At 39.7% G+C, this 26,038-nt stretch overlaps 1 long non-coding RNA gene across 1 annotated transcript in view; it reads right to left on the reverse strand.

Moving 5' to 3' along the window:
• The window catches only part of LOC140696457 (uncharacterized), a 74,453-nt gene extending 49,743 nt beyond the window's left edge, over positions 1 to 24,710 (reverse strand). The window contains exons 1-2 of the long non-coding RNA XR_012072824.1: positions 24,361 to 24,710; positions 9,537 to 9,569 (exon numbers count right to left, since the gene is read on the reverse strand). This is a non-coding gene — a long non-coding RNA (uncharacterized lncRNA). The remainder of the gene's footprint in view (positions 1 to 9,536; positions 9,570 to 24,360) is intronic.
• Between the last annotated feature and the right edge of the window lie 1,328 nt (positions 24,711 to 26,038).

Consider the following 26,038-nt stretch of genomic DNA (forward strand, 5'->3'; position numbering starts at 1 on the left):
ACAATTGAATGTAGGGGAGTCAGTTGCAATTGATCAGTTTAAGAAGTTTGGAAAAGAAAACTCACTGAATAAAGGGAGTAAGGCTGAAGCTTCTCAACAGATGCAACCCATGGAACCAGAGTAAAAAATATATATATATATATATGTGTGTGTGTGTATTTTAAATGGGCTTCTTTTTCTAACCCTGTAGCATTTGCTTGATAGCAAAACCAAAAAAAAAAAAAGAAAAAAGAAAAAAAAGAAACAACTCAGGGGCATTATTGGGTAGAAAACTAAAATCATTCCTGTGCTCCATCTCTTCATGGAATGCTAGTAATCTGGGTTACTTAGAGTTATGGGTTGAATTGTGTCACCAAATTGATATGTTGAAGCCCTAACCCCCCAGTACCTCAAAAGGTAACTATATTTGGAGACTGGATCTTTGAAGAGGTGATTAAGTTAAAATGAGGTACAGTGGGCTGTAATTCAGTCTGACTGCTGTCCTTGTAAGAAGAGGAAATTTGGACACCCAAAAAGAGAGACACGAGGGGTGTGCCTGCACAAAGACCATGTGAAGACACAGTGAAAAGGCAGCCATGTATCTACAAGCCACGGAGACAGGCCTTGGAGAAACCAAACTTGACACCTTGAACTTGGACTTCCCAGTCTCCAGAACTATGAGAAAATTCCTGTTGTTTAAGCCTCCAGTCTGTGGTATTTTGTTATGGCAGCCCTAGCAAACCGAGGTACCTAGTTTGTTTTAGAGATTATGATGTTGAAATTGTTCCTAATTTTAACACTACTTTAGAAAGATCTTTCTATCTGGAAAGTTCTTTTTATTAAGGATCTCAGAATTCATTCCAACTTACTTCATCCTGAACTCTGCGTCTTAGTGGAGAGGGCAATGAGAAGTGAGCAGACAAGAGGTCACGGCCTAGTTCCCATCAGTGCCCAGACTTTGCTTCGATCTGCATAAATTCAGGCTTGATACGAGGAGACTGTTCTGAAATCTTCATGAGCAAGGAGACACACCAATTCTTTTCCACAGACTGTGCCTGGAAAAGTTTGAGTGCAAGCTGGCAGTAATTTAAAAACAACCTAGGAGTCCAAGTCCTTTCCTGCTTGCCTCCTGGGTGAAGAGGGTTTGTCACTTTTCAGTTAAGCTGTTCGAGCTATAACACCCAGGAAACCCAGCAGAAGTAGGAGAGGTTGTACAGTCCTGAACAAGTAAGAAATGAAACAAGAAAATTAAGCACCTCGTGAAGGATAGCTCGGCAAGATGACTCACGTTCTATTACAAAAGACATTAAAGAAGCAATTTTATCTACTTGGAAATAATACAACAAGAACAAAATATTGTGTCCTTGTGTAGTCCAAGTCTTGCTTCTGAACTACCACATTAATTTGTGGGTACCTTTCTACTCTTTCTGATCTTGAAGTGTTTATAGAAACTACCAAAGTTTTGGCCACCAAGCAATTTGCAGAGCTCCCGTAGGAAAAAAAAAAAAAAGAAAGTGAGTCAGTAAACACAAGCTGAGTGAGAGTCAGTGTTGTTTATGTCCCACGGCATCAATGTACTCATCACTGGCAAGCCCGATGTGAAAATCTACACCTGGTGTACCCACTTGAAGAAGGCCACCTGCCCAGTCCACTGTGACTACCTTGAGAGCAACCACGGCAGCACCCAGCCAGTAGCCCACTCCATCTTTAACTTGCCCATGAGGCCTCCCCGCTGTTTCACCAGCTAATGCAGCAGGTGCAGTGTGGACGCTGTCTTCCAGAACATGCCTGGATTTAATGATGCTCCATTTGATGCCAAAAAGGCTGTGTATAAACAGTAGTCCTGCCATGAATGCCTGCCATTGCCAAAAACACATGGCAAGAGAAGAGAGTGTGTTAGAATACTTATGGTGCAAAGGGGTGCATGCATGTATTTTTAAACAAACAACAGAGTTAAAGGCATAATTACTGCTCTTGCCTCCTTCACATGTGAGCCTCCTGTACTGTGAGAAAACAACCAATCTTAATGTTTACACAAAATCATAGAACTCGAGTCCTTCATTTTACAAATGAGATCCAAAGACTTTGTTTAAATGTCACGTGGAAGGTGATGCTGAATTCTTCATATTTGTTCAAACTTACTTGTCAAAAGTTCACAGGCCCTATGTCCTGCAAGCTCTGATTCAGTGAGCCTGGCTGGGGCCCAAGAGTCTGCACCACTGTGAGTGCATGCAGGTGGGACAGACGGCGATAATTAAGGGCAAGTCTCAAGCATCCTTTCATTTCAGCTTGAAGAAGTCCATTCAGCATTTTTCATATGGCAGGTCAAGTGGCAATGAACTCTTAGCTTTTGTTTGTCTTAAACAACTTTATCTCTCCTTCATTTCTAAAAGACAAAATTTGTCAGGTAGAGTATTCTTGATTGGCAGTTTCCTTCTTTCAAAGTATTGTGTTTGGATAATTTCAAAGGCCATGCCTTTTAATTCACAGGCTCTTTATTCTGCCTGACCTGATCCGCTGTTGATGCCCTCTACTGCATTTTAAATTTTCTTCATTCTATACTTCAGCTCCAGAATTTCTGGTTTCTTTTTCATGATTTCCTCTTTGTTAAACTTCTCATTTTGTTCACGTATAGTTTTCCTGATTTGGTTGAATTGTCTTTCTGTGTTTTCTTATATCTCATTGAGCTTCCTTAAAACAGCTATTTTGAGTTCTTCATCGGGTAAATCACAGATCTCCATATCTTTGGAATCAGTTACTGGAAGATTATTGTGATCCTTTGGTGGTGGCTCGTATCCTCGATTTTTCATGTTCCTTGAAGTTTTGTCTTGCTGTCTTTACATATGAAGCAGCAGTCTCCTCCTCCAGTCTTAACTAACTGCCTGGGAGAGAACTACCCAACTGTCGAGCGCTGCTAGGGATTCTGAGGCTCTCTCAGACCTTTTAGAGATACTCCTGCTCCACATTTCTTGCTCCCGCTGGTGGCAGGACGTTTAAGCTTGTATGCCTTCTCTTGACCCTGCAGTGAACCAGGCCGGGGACTGATAGCCTCCCTTTTGCTTTCCCAAGGGTGAAGTTAAAGCTCAAGTTTGTGGCTCCTCCCTAGCCGACAGATTCAGGCTAGCTCTCTGTGTTAGCACACTAGCCCATTCTCACTACTAGGAGCCAGCCACAAGTTTAAGGGGTGTGGATGAGGCATACAGAATGCTGAAGGTAGTTGGGGAGATACGCAAGCAGGGCATCTCTAGCAGCTAGTGGGTGGGCTTCCTGATGGAGCCCTTAATGCAGTTAGTAGTATTCACATTCTTTTAACGCCCCCTGAGAGTCATCTCTGCCACACTCCCAGCTTCTTCTCACCAAGTCATGCAGCTCTCAACTCAGTGCTCTGGATCAGATGAGAGATAAAATGGGCTTCTTTGGCAGCATCCTGCACAGCTGGGGAAGCCAGGCACCCATTTGCATGCTCTCATTTTCCCCTGCAGGACAAACCACAAACCAAGACATTTTCTCTTGGCACTGAGTTGTGCCACCTTGGGAAAGACATGATTGCGGTAAAGTCAAATTGTCCTTATCCCCTCCAATGTGTCCAAACTCTCTCTCTCCCTTTTTCTTTTTGCTCCAATGCTGTGCTGAAACTTCTCTGCTAGAAACCTAGACTTCCACAAAGGTTTTCTTGTCCACGGGTGACTGTCTAAGAGAGAGAGAGAGGCCCCTCCAGGGGCCCTGAACTGCAACCAAGAGGGGCTGGAGCTGGTTCATGGGCCACTGCAGGGTCCACAGTCAAACTGAGGTCTGTATGTCTATTGTCCAAGGCACATGTAAGTGAGTCTTCTCCCAAGCCCCTTGGTGTATGGTGCTGGATTCCACAGATCCCACAGAGGAATTTTTTTGTCCATGAATGGATGCCAAATTGTTGTTGTTAAGGGGCAGATACAAACAAGGGATGTCTTATAAGCCCATGTTGCTGACGTTACTCCCTCAATATGTTTATCCTTAAAGCATCGTTCCAGTAAAGGTTATTTTGAACACAGTTCAAGATGTGAAAAATCTGAGTGTTGGGTTATTCAGACTCAACTCCCTTCCAAATTCACTTAACTTGTTTCTAATCACAAATGAATTGCAAGTGAATTTAGTCATTTTTCCCTCACTTTTTGGAGGAAAAGTAAATGCAGTTATTATAATTCCCATTAATGAGAAAGTATCTGATGCTTAGGCTTACATAAAATGATAAAAGCCAAAGTAACATACACAACAAGTTAGAAGACAAGGGTCAGCTTACAGAATCACTGAGGCATACAGACAGGTAGTCTACAGACCAGAACTACTAGAGCTGTTCTCTGAACATTCATTGAGCAAGCACTATCCACAAATTTCTGTTCTTCAGAAGCTATAGGAGTCAACCTCCTACAATCTTCAAGATCTCTGGGGAGGAATGGATGCAAATAGGCAACCAATAGTGCCTAGTTCATTCACGCAAATTGCTGATAACACTTGAGGACTAATTGAATACTATATATAGAGCTTAAACAGTGGCATTATAGAGCTGGCTTATATTGGCTTGCAAGACCCAATTATTAAATTCAGGAATTTTGCAACCTGGGTGTTAAACACAACCATAATTAAAAATTGAATAAACTTACAATTCAATAAATTATATTATAAGTAATGGGTATATATACTAAAACTCATCGTTTCCTGATGATCGTACTATGTTTTACCATTACGTTTATTCTTGAGGTTATCTCTAGGATATATATATGGTAAAAAATACTCTAAGATAGTGTGCATCTCTTTCCAACTTCTCATTTAGTAAATCACATTGGTAGCTTGAAATCAGCCATGATGGTAGTATTTACACCACAGAAACCAGCAAATGCTGCAAATCAGGGCTTGATTTACTGTTCTGTTGATCATCCAGACTGGGATTTGGCAAACACTTTCTACAGAAGGTCAGACAAGTAAGTATTTTAGGTTTTGCAGTCCATACAGTCCCTGTCACAACCACCCAAGGCCACTGTGGCAGAGAGAGAGCATCCACAGACAAAACGTGGGTGAGTAACACAGCTATGTTTCAATAACACTATTTTCAAAAACAGGGGCAGCCAGAATGGACCTCTAAGGCTATACTCTGCTAATCCACAGTCTAGACTCAAAGTGATAGAGAAAATGTTCATGTATATCAAACTTAAAAGCACAATGTAATATAGTATAGTCACTACACTGTACACAGTACATAAAAATTGAAGAAATATTCTCCCAGTATTCTAAAACTATCATCCAGTTTAGCAAAAAGTCTCTCATGTCTTTGATGAGCCAGTGAAGTTCTAGGACACATCACAGCTGTTTCACGTTCATCCTACTTGTCAACATAAATAAAAATATCAACAGACACATGTCAGAACCACACTTTTAAAAAATACATGGATTTATTCTGAAATAATGAATGTGTCTCAATTTTTTGGTCAGGTGTAAAAACAATGTTTTTAAATTGGCTGATATATATAATCATTTAGACTTTTTTCTCTTCTTTTCCTTTTTTCCTTTCTTAGATTCAGACATTAGAGCTTAGAACACTTACCTCTAGTACTTATTTTACTAATGTGCTCTAAAATTAGGATGCTTTGAGCTAGAGGTAACAGAAAATTTAATTCAACATATCTTTAAATATAAGTTTCTTGGCTTATATAAGACATAAGTCTCATCTATGGCTCTGGTGTGTGGCTTACTACTCGGGCCGGACCCACGAAAACTGAAGCACTCCTGGACGACCCAACAACGTCCAGAGGAAGCACTTTTCCCACAATCCACAGCAAGCCTCTCCTCCATGCTTACTGGTGCAGATTGGGTCATATGACAATTTTTGAGCCAATCTCAGGCAAGGCAAATAGGCTTAACCACAGGGCCAACCTTCAGCTTGGCTGGGATCAGCTTCCCTTGAGACATGTGGACTGAGTTGGGCAGGACTGGACCCCTGAACAAAAGGGAGGAGGTGGAAAATGAATAATGAAAAGGTCACTGAAAGACAGCCACTACTCTTTATTTTTCATTTAGCTTTTCTGTCAGGGCTTACTTCCTCGGCAGCTTGTATCTTAGCTGACAGTCATTTGAAACTTTAGTAAAGAGTTGCTCAAAAAGTTTACAACTTGAAAAAACAATTGAAAACAGTTTCATATATTTAACTATTGGGGTATTAATCACTGTGAGTAAAAAATTTGGAATCAAACTAAATGTTTAACAATAACTGAAGAAATTATGACATTAAAATGTCATAAATACATTTGACATAGTAAGATTTTCATGAAATATTGTACAGAGTAAAAAGCATGTAGTAAAATAGTATTTGTGTCAAATAATAACCCAAAGACAACCAGAGATTTATAAGGGAAAAAAAAGCCAAGTTGGGCCCATTATCTTGGCAGGTGGAGGAACCCAAGTCAGTGAAGAAATCACTGAGTAGTTTGCTCACGGGGAAAGCAGGTTTTAGTGGTACTGGTACTAATCAAGCTTTGAAAATCAGCCTCCTAGAAATGATGGAACAATTCCATCGGTCTGTAAACAGATGGTAACAACAAAGCCCACCGCTCATTGATAAGCATCTTCAGTAAGTTCCAGCAAGGGTCAAAGTTCATAGTCCTTACTCAACTTAATTATTTAGAACCAGTTGTGATGAAATGCGGCATTTAATTCTGATATCTCCTAGATGAGGTAAAACTATTCTTATATCACTATCAACCTGCATCAGTCAGCATCCAGCCAGCTACACAAGAACCACACTAGCAGTGAAAATAGAGGGAATTTAAACCAGAGAACTGGATATACAAGAGATGAAAGAGTTGAGAAATCAGAAGATGAGACGACAGATTATCAAGGCCAGGAAGCCGCCACCCAGACCTTACAGCAGTGAAACAAAGGGAAAGTGGTGACAGTAAAGCGCAGAAGCAGGTTGACTGGCGGAAACTAGGGCTTCAGTCATCTTGTCTCACAGAAGCTGGAGGAGATGTTCCTCAAGGCAAAGAGCGGGAGATGGAAATACCCCAGCTTCTCCCTTTCTCCTGCCCTCCACTCTCTCCCCAAGGCCTCCCATTGGACAAACCTCAGTGAAACCCAGATGATGCGGTAATGGGGGAAAACAGAAATGCTGTCTGCAGTGCTCCCTCCATCCTTTCTATGTAGAGCAGAAGAAGGAGTGTGTCTGATTGCAAATAGTTCTAAGCCTGGTACAGAGAACCTATCACGAACGTGTGAATGTACATAAATACACGTTTACAGGGATGCTCTAGAAGTCCATCTATATGAAACAATGTTAGTCTTTTCTTTCTAAGTTATTTCTTTTCTATTTGATCATACGTTCTGAATTTTCTTCCATGACTATATGCTACCAAAGTTATGTTTTTAAAGATCACAAGTTGTTTGCAGGAATTATACGTATTTAAAAAGGAAGCAATTAATACAAACATTTGGTCAACAAATCACTGCTGCTTTCAAAAAAAAATGCTTTCACAAAAAACATTGTTACTTGTGCCCACATTGTCCAGAAGGCATGTAGGTATAATCTATCAAGAGGCACAGTCACATTCCTCAGAGTGGAATATTTACAAGGACAAATTTTTCTTTTTGCTACTATAAGCTGTCTCTCATGATAAAACATGAAAACATTATTGTTCTAACAAATTCTCTCCTTACTCTAAGCAAAGCCCTCATCTCCTCCAGGGGTGAGGATTGGAAGTAAAGAAGTAGTTAAAGGGAAGATAATCTCATTCTGCCACAGTTTTATTGGTTCAAATACTCTCTTTCTCTGTTAAGAGTAGAGCATTAATTTCAAGATTATCACAAGGCTGGCAAGCAATTCTAAGATGCTGATGGATGAAGACTGAAGTTTAATGTACTTAGAGGGGACAGCTAGGTACACAGGAAGACAGAGGGAGCTACACAGCAGCGTGTGCAGGTTTGTGAATCCCCATGAACACTCCGTGATACTGAGGGCACGAGGGGAGACAGGGTGGAACCCTGTGTGCTCTCCTTCACCGCTCTCAGAGTTTTTATAAACGTGTGGCCCTGCCTACTGTCTGCAGATGCTGCCCACCCGCTTGCATGTCCAGTAGATACAAGTAACTATTACCAACCCTGATATATTCCCAAATGCCTTTGGATAGGTTGAGAGACTGAGTGAACTAAAAGTCAATATGCTTGGCATGCTACCCACTGGTATAATGCACATCCATCTTGGCTGTCCATTAAAATCACCAGGGAAGCTTTCTTAAATGACAATACCAAGGCCCCATGCCTAGAAACTGTGAATGGATGAGTCTTGTGTAGACCTGGAGAATCCACAGCTCTAGATACTTGTCAGGTAGAGCCAGGGCTGAGGATCACAACCCAGAACCAGGCACTGATCTACCAAGAGTCTTTTCAGAAAGGGCTTCTTAATATGCACATGTGACTCTCCCACTGGGAATGACATCACAGGTTCTCTGCCTCTCTTCCCCAAAGAAAATCTAAGTGGAACTTCTCAGTTGTTAACTTTAGATACTTTTAAAAAGCCATTCGCCTCACTATCACCCTCACTCAAAAGGAGGATTGAAGGAGCCCAGGCCTAGTTAGCCTGCTGTTGGGGCCAAAGATCCCAGAGTGGAGTGCAGGGTTCAAGAAAGGGAAACCACTTACCCACTTCTCCAGCAGGTGTTTTGGCAGACTGCAGCTTTATTAAATTTTAGTTCTCAGATAAGACATGTCCATATTAAAATTTACACACACACACACACACACACACACACACACACACACACACACAGATAAATCTTCTGGGCTTAGCCCAAGTTCTGCTTTGAATAATGGGCCCTTAACTACATCTCTTCCTTCCTTTTACTGATGGAGAGGGTCACTTTGGTTTTTAACTTAAACGTCTCCTCTCGCGAGGAAGGGTCCCAGTTCCCCCTCAAGTAAGTAAAGCCCTTGGTCAGTAGCCCCATCACCCTCTCTGCTTCCTCTATCAGACCCCTTTCCACACGTCTTCCAACGTCCCGGGGTGACCCACCAGACGCAAGTCCCTGAGAACAGAGTGCGCTCTCGTTCATCGTTGTTTCCCCCGTGCCGGGTACTACATCACATTTCAGGGAAGATAACAGCTCTTCTTTCATCTTCATCAAGAGACTGTCATTTTTGGTAGGCACGGAGTCAAGTATCATAACTTCTCTTTCACGAAAACACATTCCACCTTAAGGACCATGACAGAACACCCATTCCTTCAAATCCACTGTCTTCACGCCTAACAGCACCTTCAGAACTGACTTGGAAGTTTGGACCAGGTCTAATAATTTAAAAAATAAAAAGTCCTGAGTAAGATTTAACTGAGTAAGATTTAAGAACATAGCTAAAATTGTGTCAGAAAGAATTACCGAGTATTTTTTTTTTCTAGGAAAAAAAAAATGACACGAGGGGAAATGAGTTGAAAAGTGAGCACAGGCCTCAGAGGCAAACTGAAGAGCAGCCCGCTGGCTGGGACACAGGAGAATTTTTAGATGATTACATGCAGTTTTGGCTGGGATTTACACACTTACCGGTTTGAGAGTGCTTGGAAGAAAATCAGCAGCCTGTTATGACATAAAAAAAAAACTGTAAGATGTAAGCCAACAGCACAAGGTACTAATCTCAAATACCCAGAAATCTGCCTTATTTTCCAGTTGAAAATATTGTGGAAGAAGATGTCTAGTAAGATGTATATTTTCAGGATCTCGTACTTTTTTGAATGTTCTCACTTTTCCTTTCATTTTAAAAGAAGGCATTTTCTTGTTAAAATAATATATTCTTCCCCAGCTTCCACATCAACTTTCTACAGCCTTGAATGCATGAATATTTGGCTCTTGTTTTTCCGTTTTCCCTTTAGAAAGCAACTCTATCAGTTTGTTTCAGACACAGGGTCTCTGCTAGGTGAACGGTGTCTTTAAAAAAATTTCGCCTTTCACATGAAAATATAGAAGAAAAATACCCTACCAAGTCTCTTTCAAATAATTCTGTAGAGCTATTTTTCCTCCTTGCCTTCCTCATCTTGTGAATCCATGTGTTACTACCGATACCTCCATCTGCCTCGTAAAAATGAAGATCTGGTACATGCGCTCCTCTCCTGGGTATTTGGCAAAACTCAGAGAGGAGGCTGTGACTGTCTTTTTCACAAGCCATCTTGTGTGCCCTCTGCATTCTCCCACAGGCCAAATGGAAGTGCATTTGTATCTCCCACTCCCTCGCTCTCCGTCTCACCAGCTGATCTTCCGGTTTGCCCTTCCTGGTGGTGGGAGAGGGAAATTAGACGAGTTTCTACCAGTAAAAAGTATGGTCAGAAAGACAACCAGTGTCCACAGAGCAGCATCCCCTGGGTGACAGGAAAGGCAGGTGACAAAGAGAGGCTGTTGGGAAGAGCTGTATGAGAACAAAAAATAAATCTCAGCCCTCAGGCCACCAGGAGAAAAGCTGGTGGGTTGGGGGCCAAGCCAAATTAGGAACTAAAGCATTAGGAAATAGCAGTGAACACCGCGCTGTTGGGCGGAGTCTCATGGTCAGCATCCGCATGCTGGGTCGGGTCAGTGCCAGCTTGTTAACAGCTTTCACACCAGAAGTCTCTGTTCACAGCAAAAGGCAGAGATTTCCCGCCTTGCCTGGGAATGATGCTCTCACGAACCCCAGATCAGTTCTTAGCTGCCTCATCCCAGGGTAGTGGGATCATATTTTTAGGAAGTAACTGAAGTTTATTTCCCATTTAAAAAAAAAATTGTTAAACACATCGGCAATGAGAATATATAAAAATTTTACTAAATCTTGCTTCAAGGGAAAAAAGCCTACAGCAGACTGATCCAAAAATTCAATTAAGAATTTACAGGAAAAGAGAACAGCTAGATCAGTGTTTCTCGGGCTCAGTACTGTGGACGTTTTGGACCTGATACTTCTCTGTTTGCAGGGTGGGACTACCCTGTGCCTTACAGGATGTTTAGCAGCATTTCTGACCTCTACACACTAGATGCCAGCAGAAATCCCCACTCCTTCCACCAGGTTGTGACAACCAAGAACATCCCCAGACATCCCCAAATGTTCTCCAGGAAAAAATTGCCCCTGGTCAAGATGCACGGGGTTGGATTATCATTGGTTAGACTCAAATCAAAAAGAAAAAAGTGGTTGGTTATTCTTGATAGGTGTCAGCTGGGTACATCAGTGACTGGGACCCCAGATTTTTAATCCCATTAAAGCTCCTCAGGAAATGGCTTAAACATTTGATCGAGAATGCTATGTTCCCGCTGGAAGGTGATGGTGCATTACATCACACAAAAGTTCTGTCCCAAAGCAGATCCGAGTTGGGGCAATTTTCTTTTACAACCTCTATGACACACTTATTTATATTCATACCTTCTCCTCAGGTATTTAGGCAATACACAATGACAGTTTTTCATATGTGCTGCTCTTAAAGGATGTGAGATAGAGCAAGAAAAATATCAGGTAGACACATTTCTAAATATTATCATTAAATGCCTAGTAGGAGCAATCACAGGAAGCTGAGAGAACAAACCCAGATCTTCTATTGCAAAAACCAGGCCTTCTGAAAGACCAAACGTGTTGAGCTCAAGGTCTGAGAATCTGAAGCATTCAGAATAGGAAAAAAAGAATGTAAAATACAGTATTCACACACAGAGTAAAAATGGCCAGAATACAGAGCTAACACAGGGAGTTATCTAAAAGGGCTCTATTCCTGACCCCAACCAGAGTGAAAACACAGATGCTGGAGAAGGAGTAGTATGTGAATGGAAATACTTAGATTCCAAGAGCAATGAGAGCAGGTATGAAACAGACAGAGGGCCTATGAAATTGCCCACACCACTCGCACCCCAACCTGTCTCCCTTGGCTCCCCAGTAGCATGGAGCAGGCAGGCACCTTCTGATGCGAGCTGAGAGTGCTGGTAGCCAACTTGTGGAGAAGGAAGGTGGAGAAGGAAGAAGGAAGAAGGTGAAGAAGGAAGGTGTCACCAAACAGGAACAAAGTGATCTTCTAGCAGAGAGCTGGAGAATTGACCACCCAAAGTAAGGTTCAAATGAGAGTCACAGCTAAATCCTGGAGGAAGCTACAGCCCCACCAAAACTCTGGGGAGTCTGAGTCAGCAGGATGAGCCCTTGTCCATGGGCCATGCAAAAAGAAAGAGTGATTTACATCAGCAGTGGACACTCCAACAGTGGACGCAGCAAGAGCACAGTGGTGGAAAGAAGAAAAAGGGCAGTAAAGAAGACAGATCTCTGAAAGTACAAGGCTGTCATATTTTAAACAGGATAAGAACAAAAGACAGCCCCAGAGTGACAAAACTAGGCAAACTAAACTGACCCCTCATCCTCCTCTCCTGAGAAATTCAGGAGACCACATCTCACTTGAACACCAGCAACAAAAGACAACTGCAAGTGCATTTCCTATAAAGTTACTACAAGCAGGAAGTGCATAAAAAGTAAAACAATATTGCTGCAAATAATAAAGGCATTTGGAAATTCATGGACAGATACAAGTATATTTATAACATTTTAAAGCAAGCTAAAAGAATTTAAGAAAATTATAGAAGCAATAAAGAAATAAAGAATTAAAACAAACTATAAGGAATATAAGAGCAAATAATAATGCCATAAAAAATAAGAGATTAAAAGGAAGAAAAATTTTTAAACCAAAAGGAAAAGAAAGAAAAAAATTGTAAAGATTTGAGAGAAACAATATAAAAGGCAAAGAAGCTTCAGCATATATACAATAGGAGTCACCAATCTATAATTCAATGAAACTTCCCTGAAATATAAGAAAACTTGAATCTACATATCTAAAGGGCATTTTGTATATTTGGAAAAAAAAATCAAACCAAGCAGTCAACATCAAAACATTGTCTAGTAAAACTATTTGGTCACTTCAAAAAGAAAAGGGAGGCGATCAGGCAAATAGATCAAGTCACTTATAAGGGGAAAAAACAGATTTACATTACACTTTTAAAACAGCAAATGTTTATACCAGAGACAATTGAGTAATATATCTTAAGTTGCTCAAGAGAAGAAAATGTGAGCCAAGTATTTTATATCCAGTCAAACTGACCTTTAAGTATAAGTGCCACAAAAATACTTGTGAACATTTAAGAACAGGATAAATACTGTTCTCATCAGCACTTCCTGAGAACTCTTGTAGAAAATGAGCTTTTCTAGAATCTGGAGAGACACTGACAAAAAGAATGTTATTGAGCACTGAATATGTATTTACCTGTAGAACTGATTTTTTGTTTAATTTTTGTATGATGATTTTATAAATTGCTACTTTACTAAATTCTCTTTTTAAGTAGTTTTCACATTGATTCTTTTGGGAATCAAGCAATATAATCATATCAACCACACAGAGATGTAGTTTTACTTCTTCATTTCAATTCTTATATCTCTAATTAGTTTGTCTTGTCTAAATTCATTGCCTGTTTCCTCCAGCATTGTGTGGAAATGTTTGCCTTCCTTGTCATTTTAGCAGGAAATTCTCTAAATGCTTGTCCATTGAGTAAAATTGGCTTTAGGTGGAGCTATGCATACACACACACACACACACACACACGTGTGTGTGTGTGTGTGTATATATATATATATACACACATATATATAATTTTGTTCAGAAAATATCCACCATTTTCTATTTTAATGAACTACTGTTGACCTTGTCAAATTATTTTTCTGCATATATGAAGATGATCATAGGATTTTGATCCTTATTTCTATTAAAATGATAGATTACATTAGCTGATATTCTAATCCTGAGACTTCACATTGCAAGAAAACTTTATTTGGTCATAATGTATTACTTTATTAATGGGCTGGCTGTTCAATTCTTTTTCCTAAAATTTTATTTAGAATATTTTAATTGATAGTTGAAATGAGACTAAATGGTCATTTTATTTTTTGGTGCAAATTTTATCAGGATTTGGTATCAGTTTACTTCACAGAAAAATCTGGAAGATTTTTCTCCTCAAACCATGCTCTGCAATAGTTTTAAGTATTATTAGGATTAGCTGATTTTCAAAGTTTTAGTAAATTCCTATGTGAAACCATCTGGGATTTAGAGTGGAGTGCTCTTTGGTTTTTCTATTTTTTCTCCATTGATCGGTCTATTTATACATTCCATATCTACTGGTGAAGTGTATTACACCAGAAAACCATTTATTTCAAATTTACTTGCAGAGAGTTGTACAAAGTAGTCTTCTATCATTTGTAAGGATTGATCTCTTATGAACATCCATCTTGTGACTTCTAACTTTGTATATCTAAGTTTCCTCTTTTATTTCTTTGTTAGTTTGACCAATGGTTTTTCTATTTTGTTGATTTTTTCCCCCAAAGAATCAGTGCTTCTTCACCTCCTCTGTGTTTTATGTTCTAATTAATTATCTTCTGTTTTTATCTTTATTAATTCATTGCTACTGCTTTTTTATTTCCTTTGTAATTCTTTCTCTAGATTTTGTGTAAGTGTGTAATTCAACAGCTTCTATGTTATGGCCATAGCAATTTAATGCCTTTCGTACTCGTGATACATTAGTGGCCATGGAATCACATTCTTCAGATCTAACCTGACACAGCTAATATGAATGTTACAAACACACATGAGAGACTGGCCAGACTGAGTTACATCCACACCATCATGCAGCCATGAAAATAAAGGAGTTAAATTTATACAGGTTGCCTAGCAGAAATTTCTATAAAATTTGTTTAGTGAGAAAAAAAGATGCATAAAAGACTCCACAATTTTCTCTAAAACAGAGAGTGACAAGCCTTTAGATACATGCTAGAATATGACTACATGTCCATGGAAAAGGAATGGAAGAATAAATACATCAGTTATTTGGGGGAGAAGGGAGATCATACGAAAATAATATACACAGAAAAACGTTTTTAAAACACAACCAATAAAAATAACATGATTGCTTAGGATACGTCATAAATATAAAAAGAAACACAAAAAGATGGTCACTAAAACGTTAAATCCTGATACCTCAAAATTGTGTAATTTTAGGGGTTTTTAACATTCTTCTTTATACAGTTTTTTTAAAGAATAAGAAAATAGTACAAAATCTTTTTATGATACGGGCAAAATCCCTCACAGTTATATTCATCAGAACTGATCATCATTTCCACCAATACATATTTACATACTTTCTGTTACCTCTATCTAATTTTCCAGATAGATTAAAAAATCTCTCAAAGAGAAACTAATTTTCTATCTGAGATTACAAGGGATTTTAGCTTTGCAGAAAGTAGTAAGAGTGACATTTTTTCCTTTTTGTCAGAAAAATAATGAAGATTTAGGAGGTGATTTAATAATGATATTTATTTTTAAGTGACTATTATATAGGAATGAGTAATCCTTTCATTAATCTAAAAAATGTTTAGAAATGGATTAGAGTTCCATGAAAACTGGAATCCCATCATTTTAGAGCACTACGTTTAAAATCACAAAGGTTTCAGGGACGCATCAAAAAGATCATCAAAGGATCTGAAAAATAAAATTATTGGGGCAAAGTTAGAGGAAAGTATTGTTCAGCAAAGTAGTTGAAGAGAAACTGAATAATCATTTTCACATCCATAAAAGCCTCATACAGAAGAAAGAGGCCAGCTGGATCCAATCTCCGTTAATGATGTAACCAGAAGGGGGAAGGGAAAGGAGGAAACGGCAGCAGATGAGACGCGGGCTAACTACAAAGACCCCAGTGGCAAGATCTGTCAAACACAGAGATGAGTTACTAAGAAGGGTTGTGGGATTACTTCTCCCTTCTCCTAAGGGGCACTTCCCTCATCTCTCTGGAATGGTTTAAATGCAATCCAGCCTCCAGAGAGGTGAACGCCTTCATGACTTACTGGCTCGTCTTGTGCTGAATGTCTAAGACAAATCTGGACAAGGGTAAGTTTAAAGCTAAAACAATTACATTCCCTCCCATCACTCTCCACCCCAGTGTCCAATAATGCAATATTTACTGTAAAAGTTTATGAGGCAGCATGGCAAAGATTGGCTCCAGCAGGCAATTTAACAGAGAATGGACCATGAAACAGCATAAATCTGGCTCCACTACACACAATTTCGACAAAGAAATTTCACTGTGTCCTGTAAACCTAATTAAAATGTTTTTGCTGGTTTCCTAAATAATTTGTTCTACTTTGGGCCATTCTATTGATATAAGATCTTAAAAGCTGCTGTAGAGCAGAGCCTTTTTGCAAGACAACTATGTCTTATTTTGCAACCATATTTCATAAATAGTTGCTTGCTTTTATCATTTGTATCATGAGTATTATTAAAGTATCAATGAAGAAGACATCAATATGGGGTAAGGAATGAGGATTCTTCAGGAAGCAACGTGGAGAAGCCTATAGGAATCAAGCTAAGAAATTAGTAAAAAGATGTAAAGTGTCTTAGAAATAGCCAGAACTTCCGAATCCTAATGTTTCAAAATTTTTAAAAAATTTTTATTTGTGGTAAAAATCAGGTAACAGAAAACCTAACATCTAAACCATTTTTAAGTGCACAATTCAGTAATGTTAAGTATATTTACATAGTTGTGCAACAGATCTCTAAAGTCTTTCATTTTTGCAAAACTGTGCCAGGCGTTGTCTTGACTGCTTCTTATCTATTAACTTCAATTCTTCAACAATATCCTTAGTATCGTTACCACCATTTTGCCGACAGTCAAAGAAATTAGCATCAAAGAGAGTTAATGAGCTTGTCCAGTGTCTCACAAGCAGGAGCTGATCTAAGATTCTAAGATTCTTCAGACACAAGAGCCTGCAGTCCTCTCTCTACTGCCCATTTTTATGAAAGAAAATAAAAATCTCAAGTATTCTGTTAGCCTACTGATTTATCTTTTATTTAATTATGCTATTTCAGATATAATACTTGATAAAAATCTGCTGTCTGCTTTTAAATATAAACAAGCTCTTCCATGAAAGTAGAAACTTCGTATCTTATGATAGTATATATCAATGTAAAGTTATTTATATGTTAAACTTTTGGGAGTTAGACGAGTGGAACCATTCTAGAGAGTGATATTCAGGTAGTACTTTGTCAAAAACAAAAAAGTGTGCATATACCCTTTAACAATGCCATCCCACCCCTGGGTATATATCCCAGAGATAACATAACACAGTCCAGAAGAATCTTCATTGTAGTTTTGTGGTTGCAGAAAGCAAGCAATCTCACTGCCCATTCCAGGGGAACAGGTAAAATGGGATGGATGCATGTTATTGAGTTCAGTGCTAGAAAGCCCTTGCAGCCAGAGCCCTGGATCTGCTCAAGGCTGCTCTATCAGGTGTGCTTTTACGACAGCTGGAGGACAGCAGGGAAGTGGAAGCTGGGCTGCTGCTGCTTCAGCTGGTTCTGCTGGAAAGCAGTTCCAGAAGATGCCTGGGGCTTGCTGACCACACTGGCCTTCTGACTATGGCTGAACCACTTGATTTTGGCACCAGCAATGTCTCAATTTCGTAGTTTGCTGTTGGCCTTTGGGCTCTTAAAGCAATTCTTTGAGGTTCAATTTTTAACCTTCCTAACAATTCTGGAAACTGTTCATAGGCCGGTAATAAACCCATTTTCTGCTTAATCTAAGTAGAATTTCTATTGCCTGCCTCGACCAAAAACACCACATCACTGTCTACTTTGAAAAGGATGCCTTGGACAGAGTCTGTCAGGACCTATGAAGATTAACCTGTATTTCTGTGGCTGAGTAAATAGTTTTTGGCCTTTTTTTTTTTGACTAAAAATAAGACTTCAATGTCTAGCATGCTTCATGATCAGTAAATATGATGTTAAAAATAAAGCTTCTTAAAAATAAACATGCAATGGTATCTCCTACTCACTATATACACAAAATGTTTAGAAATATAGCCTATCTACATCACCAGGCACAAATATGACTTTATTTATACCAGTATACTCTGTGCAAGACTTGCAGGCACCTCCAGGGAAACCTTGAATCATGTTCTGTTTATTTTTGTTTTACTTTATAGTCTGAGCTAAAATTGAATACACTTTCTTTGTTTGTCTAGTTTTACTTCAGCTTATATGAAACAAAGTATGGAATTTGAGGAATCTTAAGGAAGCCTCTCAGATTCCCTTGCAGCAAAACCAACAGCCATACCACTGAGCAGGATATATACCATGCCCCTATTCTTACAAGGCAATTTCTGCAGTCCCTTCCCAGCTAGAAACAGCAATTTTCAACGTGTACAGAAGGAGGAGAAGCATTTAAAGCTAGTTTTACAAAAGGGCACAATGTTTTATAGAAATAGCACATTCCTGGTAAGTTGCCTGGGCTGGGATCAGAGCAGTTGAGACTAGAAAGAGGACTGAGAGGCCAGCAGAAGGAAACCTCCACTGAGTGGCTACAATTCCTGAGCCACTGCACTTATCATCGGTGGCCCCAATGCTCGGAGTGTATCTGAACTTTGGGCACCAAGGTTAGACTTCTTTTACCTCTGTCCTTAATTCTGCAGCCTTTTGGATCTTGGGAAAGGAATTGCTTTAAAAAAAAAAAATCCGTTCTCATTTGCCAAATGAAAAAGGGAGAAGCTTAACCCAACATTCTAGAAAGGGAATGTGAACCCTAACAGCATTGCTTTTATTATGGCTTAACTTAAAATGCTGAACTTGGGAATGAAAAGGCTCTATCTGAGTGCCTGCCCCACTACTCATTAGCGGTGAGACCTTGGTCAAGTCACTCAGTACAGGTTTCTGCTGCTTTGGGGATCATTGCTTTCCAGTCTAATCCCAGGCTTGGGGCTAGGGTGACACAAAATATAATGCATGAAATCTCCTTAAGAACTTGAGAAAAATCACACAATTGTCAGGTGTTAGCACAGAAATGTGTTATACTCTTGTCATCCATGCGATGACTACCAAGTTCCGAAAACAGCATCTGCTCCAAAAACTGTTGCTAACAGACATTCGATCAGACTTTCTTTAGTAAATATTTATCAGACACAAGCGTTTGTTGAATGACCATATGTATGAATGAGGACAGTGTGCTCCGAGGGAGCGGGGCAGGTGGAAGTCACAAGGCAGATGCACGACACGGTATTGCACGGAGCCTGAGGAAAGGAGAACAGATGCTTCTTTGCTTCATCATCTGTATTTTTCACTCAAAATACAGCAACTAAACTGTAATCACTTGTGAAATCCCTTGCAGGTGTTTTACTTGGCTCTTTTGCTCCAGCTCCAATGACTTTCTACATTCTGGAGTCTGTGGTAATGGCTGATAATGATGTGCAGTGACAGAAATTAAATTATAAAAAGAAGGGAAATGTGTATCGTGGCTGCTCTCAATGACGACAAAACATAAATCTTGTATCTACTATGATGTTAGAGCAGTTTAGTAATGGATGCTGCGGTGATACCCAATGTCCTAACAGATTCATTGTTTTTCCGAAGTCACCTCCCTGGCTTTGTGCATCTGTGTCGGTAACCGCACAGCCCTCTAATGTGTATAGACAGCACTTGCTGGGCCTATGAGTGGTATTAAAACACTGAATAACAGGAAAACATTTCCTAAGATGTGTATCAAGCATTCTTGCTTTTATTTCCTCTTTTTCTAGGATACTGACAGAAGATTCTCAAATAACAATGAAATATGAACTTGGCTGTTTATTTTATACTCATCAGAAATCACTTTTCAAATTCAGTTAATTATGGTAGTGACTATTTATTTACATGTGTAATACACAGGGTCTTACTTGATTTTTCTTCTAAATTTGAAACAAATCTGTGAGCTCTTGAAGTTATTTATGTTAATATTTTATAAGAGATTTCTGAAGACCTCACAATCCCAGAGCAAATAACATTAGAAATGGGGAATCTTGCCAAATTTAGAATCTTTGTATTTTAATGTAGACAATCCTACAGTCTGGAACGTGTCCTCCCAGGGATTATACGAAACACATGCTGTTTCACTAGTCAAAAAACCTATTCCTAATACATTTACCGATTTTGGGGTAGAAACTATTTTGTTAAGAAAACTTTCTCTCCAATAATAGCAAATTCCCAAGCCCTACTCCAAACCTCCTAAATCAGCGACCCTGGGGAGAGGGGTGTGGAGAGGCTGTGTTTTAAAGAGTCCATCAGGCGATTCTGATGCAGTGGTTCTCAGACTTTCCCCAGCCCAAGAATCTGCATGTCTAAGTTCCCAGGTGACACTGATCTTACTGGTCTGGAAAACACATGATAAAAAACCACTCCTCTACAATATCTTTTAAATCGTGTTATCACTATAAGTGTCTGATGAACTGAAATAGAACTTTCAGAGTAATTTGACTAAAATTATCAGCCATCAAAAAATCACTTCATGGATTTTCTTCCTTTCATAGAGATAGTATGAGTAGATAACAGCATTTTATCATACCATTGGAAAGCTCACAATTGATATTTTGAAAGTATTGTGCTTTTCCCAAATGACTGAGTCTTGTAACCTCGTGTCTATGTTCTGTTGCCTTTTGGTGCTTCTTAGAGACATTACCCCTGTTAAGCTACTTAAGGCTGTGTTTGGCTTCATCACTTTCCATGGGTGGTAGACATGGTAAGAGGTAAAACTCGGTTCTGGGATCCCTCTAGCCTTGTGGTACAAAACTTATAAATGCCACACAAGTGATTTCATGGTAGAATGAGTACTTAAACAAAGTTGAGAACAAGGTTGCCACTGTGCAAAATTCCAGGGGAGCACCATTCACACCACTGCAGAATGGTGGTGTTTGGAGTTGCACTGTGCACGGCCTACATTCCCTTAATAATAACCCTAGTCATAGAGTAGACACAGTATATCCACCATCTTCACACACACACTTTGTACTTTTATTCCTGACCCTTAGTTACAGTGCCTAAAATTAACCACCTTACCCTCTGCCCTGAGGACAGCACTCTGATAGTCAGCTAGTGACTTCATGTGATGTAGGATAACTACTCCCACATGTGAGTAGCTGATACCTATTGGGGTGCCTTCCCATTCACGGTCCTCTCTCTGAAATGCCTTCTTACCCAAGGGCATGAACCACTACAGCCATGCTGTACTACATGGCAGAAGCTGCAAGGCATAGCTAATTGGATCATGCGTGGCACCTGACAGGGGACAGAGACTAGACTGGCTGATTCACAGCCAGTAAAAATCCTTGTCAAGAATTTGACCTATGAGATATAAAGGCTAAGCATAGGGAGCTGAATCATATCAATGTAAATCATTAGCAATAAAGTTCGATGAATCCCTAAGGTTCCTGAAACTGGCCAGGTTCCCACCCCTTCTCAAGTCCAGTAGCTGTCATTGAATCTACAAGATACTCTTTTCTTTTTCAGTACTGGTTATACTTCACTTACCCCGACTTTCCCCAGGTCTTCCCTCCCTTCCTCTTACTTGCTCTGGGCTCCAGGAGCTCACCAAGGCACTGCGTCACTCTGGTTCTCCTGCTGCCTGGCTTCCACTGGAGTTGGCCAGTGGAGGCACTTGCAGGTCATCAGAGGGTGGAGAAGAAAGAAGCTAGGGTATTTCTTCCCTACTCCCTTTTTTGATGCTTCAGTGCCTTCTCAGCTAGTAGCTGCAAACCCCAATGATGACTTCTACCAGGAAATCCCTCCCCCAAGGTTTCAACTATCCCCAGGCTCGAGAAACACTATTATCTCCCTTCTGCCTTTAGCACCAGAGGTGGTATCGGCTTCCCACTGTTACTGATCTCGGTACCTCACCACCCCTTCTTTATTTCTAACCACTGTGAGCCTCCCTTTCATTAATGTCCACCTTAGCCATATGGGTGAATTCCATTTCCTGCTGGGCCCTTCACTGACACTTTCCAATAAATCTTTCTATCACTAGTCAGTAGCATTTGCTTAAATGGGTTGTGACTGGACTGTGGCACATACAAACAAACTTGACTTACGTAAAATATGCTACCTTTTAGAGGGGCTTTCAAAATTTGAAAAATGATATCCCTTTCAGGTAAACATGGTCAATTTATCTCTGTTGCTTCAAAAATGCCTTTGAATAGCAGAACAAAAACATTCAAAAGGTAGCAATGCACAACAGAAAGGAATGGAAGAGAAGGCAACAGTGAATCAGAGATGGTGGTGAGATTTAGGAGATACAACGGGGATGGAGGAGTAACGACCAAATGATGACAAAGAGCAGAAAACCAGCCTGGCAGAGGGGATACCAAGAGGCAGTGAGCTGACTTCTGCCCTCCACACCCTCAAAAGCAAAGACTCAGAAATATCAAGGAAGCAAGGGGTGAGGGGGTAGACTTTGGCCCTGACAAGGAGGATTGGCTGAAAGCCTGTATATGAAGTTATTAAAACTCCAGGTCTCCTCATTGACTCCCCAGGAGGGTTTGCTCTCAAGGAATGTAACCAGAAATAGTGAAGGATGGGTATGCAAAGTGTGGACCTCAGGGGGACTATGCAGCAGTCTGAGTGGGAGGCCCACATCCGCCCCCACCCCCACCCCGCCGCAGCTCTCCTCTACCTGCAGATTCCAGTTGCTGGAGGGATCGGAGGATTCTCCTCTGGAGAAAATGACCTACCCAGAGAGAAAATGTCCAAATACGGACAACTGGGAATCCAACAAAAGGCCAGATTTTTGGTCTGTTCACCAGAGAAACCCATAGGTTAAAAGCCTCACTGCTGCACTACACACAGAAAAAATGTCTTTTTAGCATCCTGCTCAAGAATGAATGGAAAACCCAAGCAGAACCACTCCTTGCCCTCTTGCCTGGCTCTCCATTTAAGATCCCCACACATCCTAAGCACAAAAAACCAAACGTATCCAAGAACACATGAGACCTCTCACTCCAGACTTAACACAGAGCCAGCACAGTGAATTACAACCATAAACACGCATTCTGAATATCTTGAATAAAAATTAATTTTAGACAACATACATGAAAAATAAAATGTTACATTTACTTTAGCTTACATTTTCTGATGAAAATATGTTCGAATTGTATACATGTTGAATACAATTATGGCTATTTTTAATTCTTTAGATCATTATTATCAGTAACATAAATTATGTAAAAATCTTGCTTATAACAACATAATTAGTATGTCAGCTGAAATAAAGGTAAGAAAAATAACTTAGAGAATATACAATAATTCAAAAATTATGTCTCTATTGCATTGCTTTTCCAGACATCTATAGAGCTATAGAAGAATCAGACAGGAGCTGTAATAATTAAATTCAATTGTCTTTGATGTTTTAATGATTTCCAGTCATATGAAAACCAGCTTTACATATTTTTTAAAACTTTTATTGAGTTATAGTCATTGTACAATGTTGTGTCAAATTCCAGTGTAGAGCACAATTTTTTCAGTTATACAGCTTTATACATTTTTTAATTATTATTGCCATTGTTTTGAAAGTATACTTGTCAAGGTAGGAAAATTGAACAGTTTGTTGGCTTGAATTATAACCTCTAAATACTTCAATATATGACATATGGGTTTCCATCTGTAGTGTTGTGCTGGGCCCCACAATATTAAGGGCAGACCTGAACCCCAAAGCATGATTTGAGGAAAGCCTCAGTGGGAAAATGAAGAAAGAGTACAAAACAAGTCAAAGAAAGAAATATCAAGGACTGAAAAAATCAATGCAGATATCAAAATGCTCTAAAAATTTTAAAAGATTAATCATCTCAAAAATATAAAAGAAGCCACTGTATTTCTGAAAAAAATTGATCGAGATTTTTAAATTATTATTACTACAATTTAGTAAGAAAGATCCTTCTTACTTCTTGGAAATAGAGAAAGTGAAAATAAAAGTACAAATACACACTGGTCAAAAGTCAACAGTTAAAAAAGACAATTCAATTAGAACATGGGCAAAAAATATAAATGAACATTTCACGAAAGAGGATGTACAGATGTCAAATAAGCACATGAAAAGACCTTTAACATCACTTGACATCAGGTAAGTGCAAATTAAAACCACAATGAGATATCACTCATATACCAATGAGAATGCATTAAATAAAGAACAGTGACAGTGTCAAATGCTGATGAGAATGCAGAAAAACTAGATCACTCATACAGTGTTGGTGGGAAAGTAAAATGGTACATCATTATGGAAAACAGTTAAACTGCTTCTTCTAAAACTAAATATCCAACTAGGAACATAGCTGCAATCCAGCAATTGCACTCTTGTGCATTTATCCCGGGGATATGAAAAAGTTATGTTCACATAAAAATCCGTACATGAATTTTCATAGCTGCTTTATTCTTAATAGCCAAAAACTGGGAACAACCCAGATGTCCTTCAACAGTTGAATAAGTTAAACAAATATGTTATGGAGTACTACTCAGCTACAAAATGGAACAGACAATTGATACACTAAACAACTTACATGAATCAGGAGGGAATTATGCTGAGTGAAAAAAACAATTTCAAAAGGTAACATGATGTACGATTCCATTTACAGCACTCTTGAAATGACAAAATTATACAAGTAGAGAACAGATTAGTGGTTGTGAGGAATCAGGGATGGGGTGGGGAAGGAAGGTGGGTGTGGCTATATATCCAAAAGGCCTAGGTGAGGATGCTTGCAGTGACGGGAAAGATCTCTACTTGACTGTTTCAGTAGCCTAGTTATGAAATTGTAGTATAGTTTTGCAAAATATTATCATTGAGGGAAACTGGATAAACAGTGTTAGGGATTTCCCTGTATTATTTCTTACAATTGGACATGAGTCTATAATGATCTCAAAATAAAAAGTTTAATTTAGAAAATAATAAAGAAGTATGGTAAGATCTATTCAAGACAATCTAGAAAACAGGACATAAAGAAAAAGATATTCAAACAGGACACAACAGATTGAAAAAAAAAATGGAGAACCAATCAAGTCCAAGCAGGCCCTGAAGACACAGTAAGTTACATGAAGAAGTGGCCCAAATGCCCACGGTTCCCACTTCTCCTGCAGAGCCTTTTCTCTCCTAGCCTGCACCCAGGCCTCATGGGAAATTCACCATGATCAGTGGACAGAGGAAGGGAAGACTAGGACCTGGTTTAAAGGCATGCAGTTATGCACAATACGCAGACTACTCCAAAGCAAACAGCTACAGCACTACAGCCCCTTTCTGGGACATCCTGAAGGAGAGTGGTACGGGGAAATCTTCTCAGGGGGCAGAACTTCAGGCAGTGCACCTCATTGTTCACTTTGTTGGAAGGAGAAACGGCCAGATGTGCATCTATTTGCCAATTCATGTGTTTGAGCCAATGGTTTGGCTGGATGGTCAGGGATTTGGAAGGAATATGGCTGGAAAAAATGGTGACAAGGAAACTGGGGGACGAGGTGTATGGAGAGACCTTTCAGAATGGGCAGAAGACATGAAGATACGTGTGTCCCATGTAAATGTTCAAAGGGTTACATCAGTGGAGGATGATTTTAATAATCAAGAGGTCAGGATGACCCATTTTGGATACCAGTCAGCCTCTCACCCCAGACACTCTGTCAAAACCCAATGGGCTCATGAACAGAGTGTCCATGGTGGCAAGGGTGGAGGTTATACATCGGCTCACCAACATGGACTTCTATTCACGAAGGCCCACCTGGCTATGGCCACCACTGAGTACTTCATATTCCAGCAGCAGAGCCAAACACTGAGTCCTCAGTATGACACTGTTCCTTGGGGTAATCAGCCAGGTACCTGGTGGCACGTTGATTACATCGAACCACTTCTATCACGGAAGAGGCAGCATTTTGTTCTTACTAAAATAGACATTTCCTGTGAATATGGATTTGCCTTCCCTGCACACTACCCCAAACTATTATCCACGGACTTACAGAATGTCTATTTACTGTCATGGTATTCCACACAGCATTTCTTCTGATCACTTCACAGCAAAAGAAGTATAGCTTTGGGCCCATGCTCACAAAATTCTCTGGTCTTACCATGGTCCCCACCATCTTGAAGTAGCTGCCCTAACTGAACCACAGAACAGCCTTTTGAAGACTCAGTTCAGCACCAGCTAGGCGGTGGTACATTGCAGGGCTGGTGCAGAGTACTCTGGAAGGCTGTGTCTG

The sequence above is a fragment of the Vicugna pacos genome, chromosome 5, assembly GCF_048564905.1.
Source record: "Vicugna pacos chromosome 5, VicPac4, whole genome shotgun sequence".
NCBI classification, from domain to species: Eukaryota; Metazoa; Chordata; class Mammalia; order Artiodactyla; family Camelidae; genus Vicugna; species Vicugna pacos.